General features: G+C 46.7%; 1 protein-coding gene across 1 annotated transcript in view; it reads left to right on the forward strand.

Moving 5' to 3' along the window:
• LOC149366056 (doublesex- and mab-3-related transcription factor A2-like) overlaps nt 1-17,571 on the forward strand; it is a 49,236-nt gene that overhangs the window by 16,335 nt on the left and 15,330 nt on the right. The window lies entirely within an intron of this gene.

The following is a 17,571-nucleotide window of genomic DNA, read 5'->3' on the forward strand; positions in this document are numbered from 1 at the left end:
CGCGGCGGAAATCCACATGGTTGCCAGATGAGACTACCATCTCATACAGATGTGTGCCCACATTAATAAATTCTATTTTAAAATGTTCTACCGCACTCCTTGGAACCACAGCTGGCTAAACGGTAATTTGAATAAAGAGCTATCGGTTGCCGCAAAGAAAATATGGTCGATAAAATTCGGTAGACTGACCCTTTAAGGACGAGGTAGCATGGCCGTGTGCCGGAGAGAGAATGAGGGACGTCTGAGACGAGGCTGCTGGAAAAGACAATTAGAGGACTTTATACAGGAATATTTACAAGTGAGCTGCAGGAACGCTGCATCACGACAGCTCAACACAAGACCATGATGACAAAGAGCTCTTCGGCCGTGCCGCTGCCGCGCTTTTTAAGAGTTCCCTTCCCTAGGGTCCCTAGATGGGGGCCGGGTTTCACAGGCACCAATCACAGGCACGCACGCACTCACTCACTCCCGAGAGATCACGCCGCCGTCACCCGCTGGGAGAGGGAGAACGATGCCATCGCACAGACGCCACAATGTCCTCGAGCGGCGTTTCCCGCGCATTCCGAACGCGCGTTCACACTCGGTGTAGGTGAAACGCTCGCTCCACCGGGCAGACGGACGCGGCTTCCGTGGCAATCCAGGCCTGCCACCCAACGCGCGTCTCGGGGTTTGTCGGCGTTTCGCTGCTGCCATGTCGTTGTCTTCCCCACGACGAAGGCGAGACGTAACAGTGGTCATATACGGCCGTGTTTTCCTTCTTCCTGTTGCTGCTGTTGCTTCTGCTGATGGCAAGGTGACGCCTTCCGCCGTGCGCTGATGCTGTTGTTCTCAGCCGAGCTCCTTCATCTGCGCATGCGCGTGCTCTTTACTTGACGGTGCTATGTTGGCCGCAGTATGGTTCTGTGTGCTACACATCTCGCTCTAAGGCATGCACTAGTCGCATTTTAAGCGGGGCTAGCGGCTTTTTGTTTGAATAATCTTGCATCTTTGCGCTATTCAGGTACTAACATGGATAGGGCTGGAATGTAAACCAATGCTGGATACTGATGCGCAAACATGAAGTGAAAGTTTGTTGCTGGAGATGATTGCGAGTAGTGCCTCTGTAGAAAGGGGAGGCTTCACTCTTACATGCTATAGAGTGTTATTTTTCTCGGATGAAAATTTTCCTTTTTTTTTTCCGGCTAATACTTTATCCAGAATCAAAGAAAAAAAGTTCGGCCTGTATAAGGATACGGGCAAACTTTCAATTTTTTCAACTTTCTTTTTTGCGCGGCAAGCGCAAAAATGCAAGGTGAAGGCATTCACTGCTTTCGGCTTAATTGAGGCAGTGGTTTCATTGACGCAACAAGCTGCTATTAGTTTATCAGGAAAATAACATCGTTATCTAGAATATTGGTGTTTTAGAATAAATGCTGCTTTCAAACTGCCTTTGGCTCTGTACTTTAAGAGCACATGCATTTACAAGTGTTAGAAATATGTTCTACGTCCTTGTGATGCCTTAACCTGCCTGCTGCTGTCTTTCCGTCACGTTTCTGACTATTAAGACGAAAGCCTTCAATGCCTCATCGTTGTCGACAGAAAGTTGTCAGCAGAGGTGCCACGCTTTTTCTAATCAGACCAGAAAAAAATCTTTGCGCACGATAGGATTCGAACCACCATCCTTCCGTTCCGCTGCCCAGCCTGCTAATGGCTACGCTACTTCCTGCGAACACATATGTCGTTCTCCTTGTCTAGGACGCTGGAGAGTGTTTGCAGAAAGGCGTCGGATCAGACGGATGCCTCCCAAACGCCCTCCATTGTCTCCAGCATTTAAGCTTCCCAAACAGTTGGGTGCTTCATTAACATCTTAACCGCACATCAGTGACAGAGGTAGCAACACCGCGTTTAAGGCTTTCGCCTCACCGAACTTTAGGTCAACAAAGTGCCCCCTGAATTTTTTATTCATGCTTCTAGGATATCTCGCTCACGGCCAACACCGCCGACGCCGACACGGGCATTTCTGCGACACGGGGCACTTAACGCTGTCGCGATAGAACAATGGTATGTGATTGCTGAGTCTAATAGAAAGTTGTAAACAAACTGTTACAAGAAATGTCAGAATAGTATTTTGTGAAGTATATTAAACAGATAAGCGATTCATGCACGTTAAACACCATTTAAATGGAAATAACATAACAAGGAACCAGTGAACTTAACAAAACAAATGCCGTTGCGCACATACGCAGTGAGCAAAGCAACTGTATCGATGCTCCAAAACATCATAAAACACTTACTCAAAGCATTACACAAAGAGAAATTTATTTGTGTACAAACAAAACGCCAGGATACATAAAGAGTACATATATACACACAAGGGAGCCGGCTCCGTACAAAGATTCAAAAAGGTACCAATTTAGTACAGCATATCCGAGGCTTGCGGGTCAATACAATTTCCACTGATGGGCGGGAGAATATCCCACTACAACTAAGGAGCCATTAAGTGCACGATGATGGAATAACAACAGCCACCATGTGTAGTAACACACATACACATAAAAGGAAAGAGCACTAAAGGCGCCTTGAAAACGAAGGAGCCTTACAAAAAAAATGAAACAAACCAATGCATCAAAATGCACTCAAACGGAGGCTAGTACAGCAAGGCTGGCACTCTCAGCCTGCCTCCCCGCACTACAAAGAAGCGCGTATGCCAGCGCTGCAGAAAGAGCGCTTCTCCGTCCTGTTCCAGCCGGTCAGACAGGAATGTCCACAGGAGGAGGCGCAGATTCTGCAACGCTGGATACATTGCGCGCGCCGGTTGCCTGCGGGCCTCCGCCAGGCAGCGGCGGCGCCACAGCACAAAATAAACACAAGCAACAACAAGGCGCGAAAACAAGCCGCGCTGACGCCGAGCTCCGGGGCCGGCGCGGACGGAAAACATGCGCCACACTAGGCGCCACATCACTAGTGCGACTGGGCACTCAAAGAACACGTGGTGCGCCGTCTCAGATACACCACACTGTGGGCACCTGTCGTTGGGAACGACGCCCCACGCTGCAAGGCGCTCTCGCGTCGGGAGAACGCCCCACCGCCGCTTCCACTCGAAGTCTCGGACCTCGCTGGGTAGCGAACTCGCGGCCCACGCTCTCCACTTGCGGACCGCGGTGCGCCTCTGGTCGTCAATTGAAGTTCTTTTTACTCCGTATCATGTTGTTTGTACTAATACCATTTTAGGAGGCCATTAAAGTTCTGGGGAATGAAGTATTATCTTTGACTTTTTCCGTAACTTGTTCTTATTGAAGGTTTTACAAAACCAGTACTGGTGCATAATGTTATAGCTGTGCAAATAATAATAATTTTATTGGCAGTTTTGGTAAATTGGTTTTCGAGGAAAGGAAATGGCGCAGTATCGTTATCACATATCTCGGCGGACACCTGAACCGCGCCGTAAGGGAAGGGAGGAAGGTGGGAGTGTAAGAAGAAAGAGATAAAGAGGTGCCGTAGTGGAGGTCTACGGAATAAGTTCGACCACCTGGGTATCTTTAACGTGCACTGACGTCGCGCAGCACACGGGCGCCTTTGTGAAATTCCTGAATATGCTTACGACTATCTCGTTTTGCTCAAATTGCTTCAATATATGTTCCTTATGCTCTAACAGTGTGAACACTGCCCAAAAGTGCTTTATAAATCCTTTCTGTGGCTTGATAAGTATGTGTTGTTTCTGAGCTCGAAAACACTCGTGCGTGCTGCTTTAAAAGCAGTGGCGACGGCGCCAACCCACCGCTGTTGTGGTCTGAGGCCAGCTCGCAACACGTACGTACATACATGAACCGAGTGTCCCTGTGTGGACCTTTGTGGATTCAGCGTTTGTGGAATCAGCGTTTGGAGGCGCTTCTTCGATCGTTTCGTTTCTGTACGCAACCTGCATGCGTCTATGTCGAACGCTCACGATGACACATGCTTTCACCCTTCGTGCTGGCCCGAGAACTCTCCTCCCGGACCCCGGATGATCAGGCACCCAACCCTGCGAAAGAGGCTACATTGGTCCTGTATACATATCATCAAATCACAACATTCTACAAACTCAGCCGCATCACATTGCCACCACCCCACAGTACCTTGTCGCCCTCATCCAGCGCCACATGGCGACAATTACAGACAGGCTGTTTTATTTCCCCCACCGTCTCTCATGCTTTCACCCCACCTTTCCTCCTGATTGTACCACCTGTGGCGTGCCCAGATACACACTTTTCCACTACCTTTGGGAATGTCCTTCCCCAAAGGCAGTACCCCCCATCCCCAATCCCCAATCCCCAATCCCACTCATTCTTCCTGGGAGGCTGCTTTACGGACCGCTCAGCCCGCCGGCCAGAAATGGCTGGTTTGGTTTGGTTTATGGGGTTTAACGTCCCAAAGCGACTAAGGCTATGAGAGACGCCGTAGTGGAGGGCTCCGGAAATTTCGACCACCTGGGGTTCTACGTGCACTGACATCGCACAGTACACGGGCCTCGAATTTCTCCTCCAAAGAAATTCAACCGCCGCGGCCGGGATCGAACCCGCGTCTTTCGGGACAGCAGCCGAGCTGGTGGATCGGGCTTTACGTGAAGCGCACGCCCATGGACTCGGACCAGTAGAGGACCACCCTGGAAGATTTTTTTTTTGGTGTAATAAAGTTGTTTCCATCCATCCATCCACCCTTCGCAGCACGTAAGCATGTCTAAAGCGCACCTGATTTTAAGGCGAAAGCCTTTAATGCCTCATCGTTGTCGACAGAAGGTTGTCAGCAGAAGCTTGTCAGCAGGTGTCGCGCTTTTGACGGGTGTCCACCGAGATATGTGAGACAGTTACTGAGTAATTTTCTTTCCTCGAAAACAATTATGATTTTCTTCATTACGGCCCCTCTTTCTCTTTCTTCTTTCACTTCGACTTCCTCCCTTCGTGTACGGTGCGGTTCAGGTGTCCACCGAGATGACAGAGAATTACTGCGCCATTTCCTTTCCTCAAAAGCCGGTGCCTTGAAACGGCAAGGCATCGCGCCGAACGGGTGGTGGCGTTCCGTGGACTCCCTGGCAGCGCTACAACACGGAGCCCTTCACTACGGCGTCTCTCATAGCCTCAGTCGCTTTGGGACGTTAAACCCAATAAACCAAACCAAACCAAACCAAACCAACCGTTCGGTGCGATGCCCTGCCCTTAGAACGCAACCCTGTTTGAGGACAGGAAACGGAGCAGTAATCCTCTGTCATCTCGGTGGACACCCGAACCGCACCTTACAGGAAGGGAGGAAGTGGGAGTGAAAGAAGAAAGAGAAAGAGGGGCCGTAATGAAGAAACTGAAGATTGCATTTGAGGAAAGGAAATTAAGCAGTACCTGTTTCACATATCTCGATGGATGGATGGATGGAAACAACTTTATTACAAAAAAAAATATTCCAGGGTGGTCCCCTACTGGTCCAGGAGTCCACGGGCTTGTGCTTCGCGTAAAGCCCGTTACACCAGCCATTTCTGGCCGCTGGGCTGCGCGGTCCGTAAAGCAGCCTCCCAAGAAGAATGAGTGGGGAGGGGGGGGGGGGGTACTGCCTTTGGGGAAGGACATTCCCAAAGGTAGTGGAAAAGTGTGGATCTGGGCACGCCACAGGTGTTACAATCAGGAGGAAAGGTGGAATGGAAGCATGAGAGACGGTGGGGTGAAATAAAACTGCCTGTCTATAATTGTCGCCATGTGGCGCTGGATAAGGGCGACAAGGTACTGTGGGGTAGTGGCAGTGTCATGCGGCTGAATTTATAAACTGTGGTGATTTGGTGATATTGTCGATGGACACCCGTCAAAACGCGGACACATCTGCCGACATGGCTGCCGACATGGCTGCTAACGACAGTATTAGGCCTTCAAGGCTTTCGCCTTGAAAAGAAACCGCGCCGAGGCCGGGAATCGAACCAGCGCCTTTGGAATTTGAAGCGGAGACGCTACCACTCCGCCACCAAAACTCAAGGTTTGAGCTGAATAAAGGCGGATCTAGTGCATGCATGCGTTTAATAAATAAAATAAAAGGAATAAAAATTGAAAATACGGAAAGAAAAAAGAAAAATAAGAACAGGAACAAGAATAAAAATAAAATGAAATATGGAAATAAAAAGAACAAAAACAATAAAATAAGGAAATAAAAATAAAATATGAAAAAATATAAAATAAAAAACAAACTGTGCGCCAGGAAAAGCTTTCGCCTTGCAGCACTTTAGAGAGCCAAAGCGCCCGCTGAATTTTTGTTTTCTTGGGGGGGGGGGGGGGCGATTGGGTAAGCACTTTTGCTTTTATAGGACATCGAAGCTTGCCGGTAGGGTCACACAAAGGTGTTTGTTTGTACCGTCAAACAAGACTGGCTGAAAACAAATTATTGCAAGTAGAGCCATTATCATTATCATCATCAGGCTTTCTAAGCCCACTGCAGGGCACAGGCATCTCCCATGTCTCTCCGATTAACCCTGTCCTTTACCAGCTGTGGTCCCTTTATCCCCGCAAATCTCTTAATCTCGGGCACCCACCTAACTTTCTGCCGCAAACTCCTATGCTTGCCTTCTCTTGGAATCCACTCCGATGCCCTCAAGACCAGCGGTTATCTTGCCTTCGCGTTACATGCCCTGCCCAAGCCCATTTCTTCCTCTTGATTTCAACTAGGATGTCATTAACCCGCGTTTGTTCCCTATCCACTCTGCCCGCTTCTGGTCTCTTCACCTTACACCTATCATTTTTCTTTCCTTAGCTCGCTGCGTTGTTTTTAAGTTAATCTGAACCCTTTTCGTTTGCCTCCACGTTTCTGCCCCTATGTGAGTACCGTAAACGTGCACTGACATCGCACAGCACACGGGCGCCTCTTGCGTTTCTTATCTTACGGTTTATGGTTCATGGTTTATTGGGTTTGACGTCCCAAAGCGACTGAGGCGATGGACCTCTTCTTTCTCGTCTGTACTAGCACAAGACCTTTCTAGAGCAATAAAAGTCTTTCCTATCCTATCCTATGAGAGATGCCGTAGTGAAGGGCTCCGGAAATTTCGACCACATGTGGTTCTTCAACGTGCACTGACATCGCACAGTACACGGGCCTCTAGAATTTCGCCTTCATCGAAATTCAGCCGCCGCAGCCTGGATCGAACCCGGCTGGTGGCGGTGAAAAACATTTATGGGCAATTAAATTTTTTACAGAAAGGTGATTGGGGTAGGCCCCTATTGGCCCTTTCCCCTTACAATACTAGTTGGAGCCCCTATTCCGGTGCCCCATTGGCAATCAACGCCGCCCGCATCCGTTGAACCAAGGCCTTTTGGCGGCGGCTGAATTCCGATGAAGGCGAAATTCTAGAGGCCCGTGTACTGTGCGATGTCAGTGCACGTTAAAGAACTCCAGGTGGTCGAAATTTCCGGAGCCCTCCACTACGGCGTCTCTCATAGCCTGAGTCGCTTTGGGACGTTGAACCCCAATAAACCGTAAATCATAAACCGTAAGATACGAAACGCAAGAGGCGCCCGTGTGCTGTGCGATGTCAGTGCACGTTAAAGATCCCCAAGTGGTCGAAATTATTCCGGAGACCACCACTACGGCACCTCTTTCTCTCTCTCTTCTTTCACTCCCACCTTCCTGCCTTCCCTTGCGGCGTGGTTCAGGTGTCCGCCGAGATATGTGACAGATACTGCCCCATTTCCTTTCCTCAAAAACGATTTTACCATTTATTTGATACAGGTGTTGTGCGCTTTTCTGTTGAGGAAAATTGATAAACTGTCATATGCGCTCCACGGAGACATATTTCATTAGGATTCCGAGCAAAATTGATAAACTGTCATATGCGCTCCACGTAGACATATTTCATTAGGATTCCGAGCACTTTGATTCAGTGCATGTTAACGCGAAGACAAACCGTTCTGCACTAATCCATAGCACATTTTTTTTTCACCTGATTAGGACAACGAACTCCTCTCAAGAGAAGTTTATTGGACTGATTATTCATACAAAGGGACCATAGTCCCTCACAAAGACAAAAACACCAAGGCAGCGACTAGTGTCGCTCGGTACAAAAAAAGCTATGAGACAACGAACTCCTGTGATTTCTCACCAACGCAAATGGATGACCGAACCATCCGTAGCTAAAGATTTTCATGTTCTGACACAGGGCGACCTTTAGCACACTGGTTGTTTTGCAAGGCTAGTGCAACTTCTTTGTGCATATATTTTAGGACACTGTGGTTGCAAGCCACTAAGGAGCACTACTCCCCTAGTTGCGCCAGATTTTTATGTCCATCATAAAATGAACTTAGTTTAAGGCATAGTCCCCCCAAAACACACACGCGCTACACAGGCCCAAAGAGGCCGCTAAAGCTAAATGCCATCGGGGTGATCAAATCGCAAGAGCGTTTGGTGGTGGTAAAATGCTTGCGAATTGTTTTTTGAGGAAAGGAAATGGCGCACTATGTCTGACATCTCGGTGGAAGGTTGGCTGGTTTATGGTTTATGGAGAATGGATCGCATATTTACACACAAAATATTCAGGGGGGCGTTTTGTTGACCTAAAGTGCGGTGAAGCGAAAGCCTTAAGAGCGGTGTTGCTGCTTGTGCCACTGATGTGTGGTTAGATGTTAACCTTCGCCTCTAAGAGTGGAACGCGACAGCGTCTTGCAACGCTGCCAGGGAGTCCACAGAACGCCATTGCCCCGTTCGGCTCCACGCCTTGCTCGTCGGTAAATTGATTTTTAAGGATAGAAAATGTATCTGTCTCGCATATATCGGTGGACACCTGAACCTCGCCGTAAGGGAGTGGAGGCAGATGTGAGTGATAGAGAGAAAAACTTTATTGTACAAGGAATTCGGGGCACGCCCCAGGGTTCCCGCACGGCCCCACTGCACTCAAGTGTTTATGTTCCTGAGGTCCATAACACTGGCAGCCCGGCCGGTGGCGATGGTCTGCACGGCCGGGTCCTCCGAGCGCAGCAGGATCTCCCAGTCCTCCCAGGTCTTGAGGTTCTCTAGGTCCCGCGGGGGAGGGTCCCGAAGACACCGTATTCACTAGACACGCCTTTGTTCATTCCAAACCGTCGAGCTGGCATGGCGGAGGGGTTAGCATGCTCGTCTCCCACTCCGGAGACCCTGGTTCGATTCCCCAACTCGACCAATTCCCTACTGGGTTTTGTTTACTTAATAAGGCGAAAGCCTTTAATGCCTCATACTGTCGTGAAAAAGTTTAAGCAAAAGGAACAGCAACCATAAAAAGTAACTGCGTAAATTAGGTTTGGTTTATGTAGTTCAACGCTGCAGACTGGGCGAGTTGGTTAACATACATCTTAAAAAATTTAGCGCGACACACAAGGACCGAAAGAGTAGACGACACGAGCGCTGACTAACAACTGGAAGTTTATTCGAAAACACGTAGAATTATAAAGGAAGAAAGTGCGATAAAATCGTTGGTCAAAAACCAAAAGAAGAAAACTAAACACAACAGTCACCGCCAGCTCCTGCTATCAAGACGCAAAGCACTTGTCCAGATAAGCTACCTCTTTTTCCCGTATAGTAACGGACGGTTTGGCCACGCACGTGTTATGAGCCTTGGCGATACTATATGCCTCGTAAATTTCCCTACACAACACGTTGTCATTCTTGTACTCAATCGTAGTGTTGTCAAGGATCGGCGAGCACTTGCTGGTCCCGAGATCCTTGCACTCACGGCAGTGCAAAACAAGGTTCGAAGACACCGGTTTCCTGCAGTCCAGTGAATTCTTGTGCTCCTGCAGCCGCACATTGATGCACCTGCCCGTTTGGCCGTAATACACCTTCCCGCAGGCCAATGGCACCTTGTACACAACCCCCTTTTCGCAGGCGGTGAAATCGCTGGCATGACTGACAGTACACTCCCGCGGGGATTTTCGAGGCAGTGTCTTGTCTAGCCTGTTCCGAACTGCCGCGCACACTCTCCCGACCTTGTTATCAGCTGAAAAAACCAGCTGCACATCATGCTTAGCTGCAATCTTCCGTAGTCGATGAGACAGCCCGTGTATGTATGGCATACATGCAACCTTCTGGCGTGGCCGGTCCGCTGGTTCCTGAACCGAGGGGAAAGCCTCGCGCTTCAGTTTTAGCAATAGTCGCTCCGTAAGCCGGGCAAGATGCTTTTGAGGGTAACCAGCTTCTTGTAGTCTGGCCACTTGCCTCAAAAAACCTTCCTCAAGTCGGTGGGGACACGATTGCCTCAGGGCTGTGGTCATACCGGACATGGCTATGCCGTCCTTGACAAGTCTTGAATGCTGGGACTGGAAGTTTAGAAGGGGCTTCCCCGCCTTTGGAGCATACACCCAGCAAACATGCTGATTGGTTAACTTCAACTCCAGGTCCAAAAACCGGATACAACCCTCTCTTGGCACTTCAAAAGTGAAGTTGAGGCCCTGACCTCTATCCTTGAAGATCTTGAGAATATCAGGCGTCGTTCGGATGCTACTGGCCCCTTTGATGAAGACAAGGTAGTCGTCTACATACCTGAAAATTCGTCTTGTGACGTCCTTCAAATCAGCTTCCAGATTCCTGTCTACCTTCGATAGAAAAATATCACTGAGAATTGGAGCAACCCGAGAGCCGATACACACTCCCGAACGTTGAACGTACACCTTGTTTTCCCACATGATGAAGGTCGATTCTAGGTAGGCTGAAAGTAGCTCGAGGAAACTCTCCACCGTCATGCTGCAGGCGTTTCTGAAGGCGATCTCATCATTGTCTTCGACGATGCATTCCTGGACGCACTTCATTAAGGTAGCATGGGGAAGGGAATAGAAAAGATCCTCAACGTCAACGCTAAGTACATTACAATTTCCAGGGTTCTGCTGCGACAGGTACTGCACCACCGACATAGAATTTGGGACAAGGAAAGGATCGTTAATCCTGAGGGGTCTCAAATTTTTCAGGAGGAAACTCGACACTTCGTGCTGCCAAGTTGCTCGTTCAGACCAACCAACCTAGCAACCGTTTCAGCCGAGCTCCGCCAGGTGGCGTCGCCGTCGTCGCCAGATGCGTGTTCGCCGCCGAGGTAGTTTCAAAATATCGGAGAACGGATTCGCCAACTGACCTTCTGAAGGAGCACAATACTCCAGCACTACAATCGCGACATAAGGTTCAATGACTTAAATTTCTGTTCTCGCTAAAACACAATAAGTTGCTAATGAGCTCCCTTCCCTACCTGAAACCACTTGATACCCGTCTGACGATGCATTGGGAGGAACAACAAATAACCCCTTATAATTCTAGAATTAAATTGGTCTAAATATTATTTTCTTTCGCATGCCACCTCGCACCTAACAAGTAACATCGACTTGATTGATTTAATTAATTCTTGACGAACTGCTTAATGATTTTGACACTTCGAGCGATGTTTCCAGGTTTCTGCAGTTAAAAATTCTCCCTTTTCTTGATTTCGGTTATGACTCATGTATTCCGTTGTACTATTTTGCAATGTGAGTTCGCTATTGTTGCCCTTGACACGTTAGTTACTGTATTCTGTCAATACTTTTGCTACTCTTTCCCCACCTGCCAGGGCCCGCCTAAGGACCTCCTGTGTTCTGTTAATAAATAAATAAATAAATAAATAAATAAATAAATAAATAAATAAATAAATAAATAAATAAATAAATAAATAAATAAATAAATAAATAAATAAATAAATAAATAAATAAATAAATAAACACAATCGTCATCAAATAGGTGAATGGAAGAGGAAGTGTTTGGAGTGATGCCATTTCTACACGGGGTGTTTCATCTAACATTTCACAGAGTTTTAAAAATAGAATTTTTGAGCTAGAACGACTATATTCAAAACTTTTATGACTTAACCTTCATCCTCGGTTTAGGAGTGCATTTGTGACTTCCGAAACAGCCGACAGCAATTTTCAGGTGTGCCTTACGGCACTGTCCTCGACCGACAGTTTTTTCTAATATACAGTGTGTGTCACCTAAGACTTTACACGCTTTTTAAAAATAGGCTTTTTGAATTGGAACAGCATAACATTGTCAGTGGTGTAGTACATCAGAATATAGGTGAGACAGGCTAACTAGCCGGATGGTTAACTGATATTGAATATTTAACTTTTTAACTATTACTGTTAGGCACCTTATTATCGAGAGGCGTGCTGTCCATCGTAACTAATATTCACATCAGTTTTTAGAATTTTGAAAACGCGGTTACCTTCGGCGCTGTGGCCCAACAAATTTGGGCTACTTCGACAAGTTATGTGCACTGGAGAGGTTGCTTTGCCTGCAAGCTTCTCGAAAGCGCATGTATTTTGGCTCGACGCATCCATAATTCGTTGGGCCACAGCGTCGAGGGTAACCGTATTTTGGAAATTCTAAAAACTGATTCAGATATTAATTACGGTGGGCTACACGCCACTCAATAGTTGAGAAGCCTAACAGTAACAGTTGGAAAGTTAACTATTCATTATTAGCTAACCAGCCTGTTAATTGGCATGTTTTAGCATATTCCGGTGTACCATACCGCTGACAATGCTATGCCAAAAAAAAAAAACGCTGTTCTAACTCATAAAGCCTATTTTTAAAAATTGTGTACAATCTTAGATGAAACACCCCGTATAGAAATGGCACCACTCCAAACATTTTCTCTTCCATTCACCTATTTGCTGACGATTTTATTTATTTATTTATTTATTCATTTACAGAACACGGCAGGCCCTAACAATCTGTCAATAGAATCAATGAACATGATCACATCGGAAAGCAGCTTGTACCGTTCTTCAATAGTACGCGGGTAGAAAGAATACTTAAAACCATTAGTTTTTTCTTGACACGGAGTTAAATAATGTGCATGATGATGACTCGTAGGACGAGTTTTAAGCGGTGCAAGGTTAGGTTGGGAACTCCTGAGAAGTTTGTTGTTTTTCAACTTCAATAGAAATTTTAGTCTCGGGATTTTCCTTTGTGTTTGCAGTTGTGGGATGGAATTTTCTTTCATTAAAATGGAGGAGGGAGAGTCAGGTGTATGTTCCAAAACATATGAGTGTTATCATCGTATTTCTAGCTGTGGAGAAATGCAGGCCCGCAGTGTGCGATAGTGACCTCCAGGCGTCGGCGGCGAGGCTGTCTGCGGAAACGTAGCACAGGTCGAGGCGTAGGGCACTTGCATGTACGGTTGTCTCCAGAGAGGTCTGAGGCCAGTGACAAGATTCAAATAGGTGTTCAGGCATGCCTTCCTATCTTACATTGCGTTCCCCATTTTTTTCACCACATCACTGGGCTCGCTTTTGCTACCGAACGTTTCGCGCATTGGACAAGCTTGTGGCCTCGGAATGTTTTGAACGTTGTTCGAAAAACGCGCCCGCGTACACTGTGAACTGAGGGGGGGGGGGGGGGGGGGGGGGGCAGAAAATTCTTTCTGCCTGCTACAACGACATCATCAGGAGAAAAAGAAGCCAAAGGGGGAGGCTGAAAAGGAAGATGTCATCACTGATAAGCGGGCAAGTATGAAGAAGGACCATAGAAGAAGAACGCGAATTTAACGCTTATTTTTCGCCACTTAACGTCTTGACAGGTTGGCACACACAGCGAAGGGCTCGTGAAAGGGACCGGAAAGAACGGGAATTTCTTTCTTTTTTTCTCTCTCTACGACGCTCGTAACTGTCGCTCGCGTTTATACCACTTCAACTAGAGCTCGGGAGGGCTTGTGCGAACAAAGACCAAGAAGACACAGCGCGGCTATACCTCCCGCGAGCCCCCGACGATGTCTGGAGCCCCGGGCTACCTGCGTCAATGGCCCCAAGCGAGACACTGTCGGGCGCCGGGGTTTCGCTCGTTCAACAGGCGTGTCGGCAACCAGACACCCCCGTCTTGGCGACAATGATCAAACCCCTCGGGGACAGAAGGAGGAAGCGGCCGCTTTGGGGCACAATAGCGCCTTCATTGTGTCCGTGTTCCCTTTCACGCCGCCAGGGCGGCGCTCCAGGTGCCTGCCGGTGAAGAATGGCCGCGCCAACTGGATTAACCCCGACTGACGGGGGCGTCCCATTGTGTCTCCGTCCCCTGTGTGCTGTTGCACTTCGATAGAGACGATCGGCAGGACAGAGCCTCCGAGAGCCTCGGACGCACGCCCCGCTTGAGACGACCCGCGCTGACCTGTTGCGCATCTGTAGGTTGCAAATGTGTTTTTGTAGAAGGGCTCTGCACTGAAAGCAAAGCGCGAAGCTACGCTACGAAATGCCTGGGTTCGCAAACTTTCCAGTTTTTCGTTTAACTCGTTTAGAGGAATTCCCCAATGTGGAGTAGGCTTCAGTTTGGAAGTTTGTACTCACCAGAATCCACTTGAGCGCAGTCATGCTATTGCAAAGGAAAGCTGCAGTTACGCTTCCACAACATAATACCACTTGCTCTACACCCTCATATGAAGGTGCTCTACGGGCAGCATGAGTTATAACTAATTATGGCACTTATTCTTTTACGTATAATGCAATTAAGCATTGGATTGCGCTACCGCAATACATTACAAGAATAAATAACTACTAAGGATTTTTTGGCATACTAAAACAGCATGCTAACTGCTAGTGCAGCTCGTTAATCTTATTCTAGTTTTTTTTTGCTTTTGCTTGATTGCTTTTGATCTCATTATTAACAATACGAACCCTTCTTAGAACTTTTGCACGAGTTCTGCGGTTCTGTCCGAGCAGCCAATGCGATGCGTCCAATTGCTTGCGAATAAAGATTCTATTTGATTATAGACCACGAACGCTCCGCCATTGAACTTCAAATAACGGCACTTAAATTTCCCAGTGACTTTAATCGCACCAATCACATGTCTCGATTAAACCTTAAAAAAAAATCAGAAAAAGGAAGCAAGGATGTGCATGTGAAACTTGCCTCAACAAGCAAGGGGCAAACGTATGCAAGGTAGACCGATAGTTATGCACTCGCCTGCAAAAAAAAAAAAAAAAGAGGAAGAGAGACAACGTTCCCCACGTCGACCTTTACACTTACGGCATCGACGTGATTCCACGAAATTATTTTTTTTTGCCTCGTTTCTTGCATGTTTAAGAGAAATCGCATACGTCAGACTGAGACTTTGTTAGTCTAAACGAAATCTCAATAAATGGATTGTCCAGTAATGCTCGTACTGTAAGCTGCAAGGGCAATGTGGTAAAGTATTTTTTCGGACAGTTTTCTTTCATATAGCACGCCCTTGCGCTGGTAAATGCCTTGTACCACAACGCACTCAAACCAGCTGCCGCTCTTTCCCGGCTGTAATTTCACTTTAAACTAATTAAATGAAATTGGCGGTCGTGTTACTATTCATGTGGAAAGAAGCTGTATATGTGATCTCGGCTTAAAGTTTAGAATGGAAACTTACTGACTGAAATATTAACAGTTCAAATGCAACTATGCGCTACTGCAACCTCCAATAGCTAGCATCTCGTTTTTTTTTTCCTCCACGTTTCTGTGAGATATTATTGAACTCGGTTCCATGTAAGAAATTCCGTCTATTGGGTAGCAGACGTTAGCGCAAAGGTATTTTTTTTAAAGTGCTCATATTTTATCTGTGCTAGTGCCTAGGTGACATTTATCAGTGTAATCACGACACCAAAGCTGTAACGTTATCTGCTTCCTCTTGCGTTGATCTTGCCTAAACAAATATGGAAGAAATTTTTGTTATTGTGTTCTACCATTCCCACTTCTGGCAGAAAGATAACTGTTAAATATGAACACCTTGCTGCAATATAACTAAATAGAGTGCTTACAGCTATGAACCATACATTGTAGATCTACGCAATGTTTAGAACTATGCACCAACGTCGCATACTCTGAGTGCATGGCGAAATTTTTGCGTAAGCCACCCCCCCCCCCCCCCCCCCCACCCCTTCTACCTTGCACCGAATGAAAACACTTACATTCCAGGCTTATAAAAGATCTGGTAGCAGATAGATAAACATCCCTTTGCGATGATATCTTCTGTTTTTACTATATTGCTAAACAGTAACCTTTATCGTAATTTTCAAAACTAACACTTACCTCTACCGTCTTCGCTTAAAAGATACGAACAATTTCAAATCGTTAAGTTCGTCGAGTTAAGACAGCACATTACCAGGCGCTGGTACAAGGAGCACATTGTTACGTATAAAGGGGGTCAGTGCCGTCATAAACCGAGAGACAAGCAGTGTTTCGTTGGTAAAGATGAGTATAAGTAATTATTTCATGTTCAAAAAAGGGCTCACCGATCACTTTAGCCTTCATTTCGCAAATTTTATTGGCGCGATTCTAAAGGGAGCGGGATGAGCGGTGACTTCATCAATCGATAATTCTCCTCATAGCTTCTTTCTCGAGTCAGGAGGTGGACACAGAATCTTTGTGACTTTCATGAATGCGAAGAAAAAAAATTCAGTACCTTACACAAGGGTGGCATCCTGGTCAATCGTGTAATTAGGCTTTGTAGTTTATCGCCAAGGGAATTCTTTGCATTTTCAACCTGCTTTCTGAGTCCGCTATGTTTTCGAGTGATGTGAAGAAAACTGTGCATTTCAAAGGCGTAAAAGTGAGACTCATTGAGATTCATAGGAATTTTTTTATGAAAGCAAACTGTTGCTTTTCATTTGCTATTTCTTGCCACCGAAAGTTCTCCATAGAGCTTATAATTATAAATAAGTTTTAAATTACAGCATTGTAAGTTTATTTTCGGGCACTTTTCTAAAATATAAGGAATAAAATATTTGTTCAGTTGCAGTTGCTTTGGTACATGAATTCTCTTTAAGAGGAAAGAACGCTGTGGGCTGTAGCTCCCATACCTAAAAACTTATACAATGTAAAGATGCATGCTACTTTTGGCCGCTCAGATGACTCATTTGGTGCTTCAAGTGGAACTATGTGCGGCAGTTACTATGTGCGACAGTTACTATGTGCGGCAGTTACTCGCTGTATACAATTGTAACTTTGATTGAATTCCTCAATAAACTTTCAGCTTCAACTTCAAGTGTCGTTACGTTTAAACAAAAGAAGAAGCTGCGATTTCTATCATAGAAGCATTCCTGGTGCTTTTTTCTTCAATAATATCAGCAGCACGACGCGAGGGAGAGGGCGCAACCACTTTAGAATTATATTCGGAAGCGAATGGAACAGCGGTAGGTCATGAACGCAGAAAAAAAAAATGATATAGCTCATTCTGTTCTTGCCCGAAGGTGTATATGAATTCCTTCCGAAATGCGCACGACACGCTTGTAAACGCAATACTCTATAGGAAAGTGGCTCGACAAAAGGCCGTTTAAGTAGGACACTGAAAGCATAACACCCTTCGACCCTCAGAAGAAAAAGTTCCTCCTTATATAGCATTCGCGGCAACAAGGCCAGAAAGGCCCGTCGACGACAACAACGAGGACAACAACAGGAGCGAACAACGGGCGACACCAGTGCCGCAGCAGCGGCAAATATGCACGCCGTTGTAGAAAAGGCGCCGGGCAGGGAAAGGGGGGAGAGAAGTCGCTCTTCTAGGGCGACAAGATGTGACCGAGCGACGAGGTGAACACAAAAGGCTTGCAGGCGTGCAAAGCAGACGCGGGCCGTCCACTCTGGAAGGACTGAGGA

Source organism: Amblyomma mixtum, chromosome 1 (assembly GCF_055824585.1).
Source record: "Amblyomma mixtum isolate Tamu chromosome 1, ASM5582458v1, whole genome shotgun sequence".
NCBI classification, from domain to species: Eukaryota; Metazoa; Arthropoda; class Arachnida; order Ixodida; family Ixodidae; genus Amblyomma; species Amblyomma mixtum.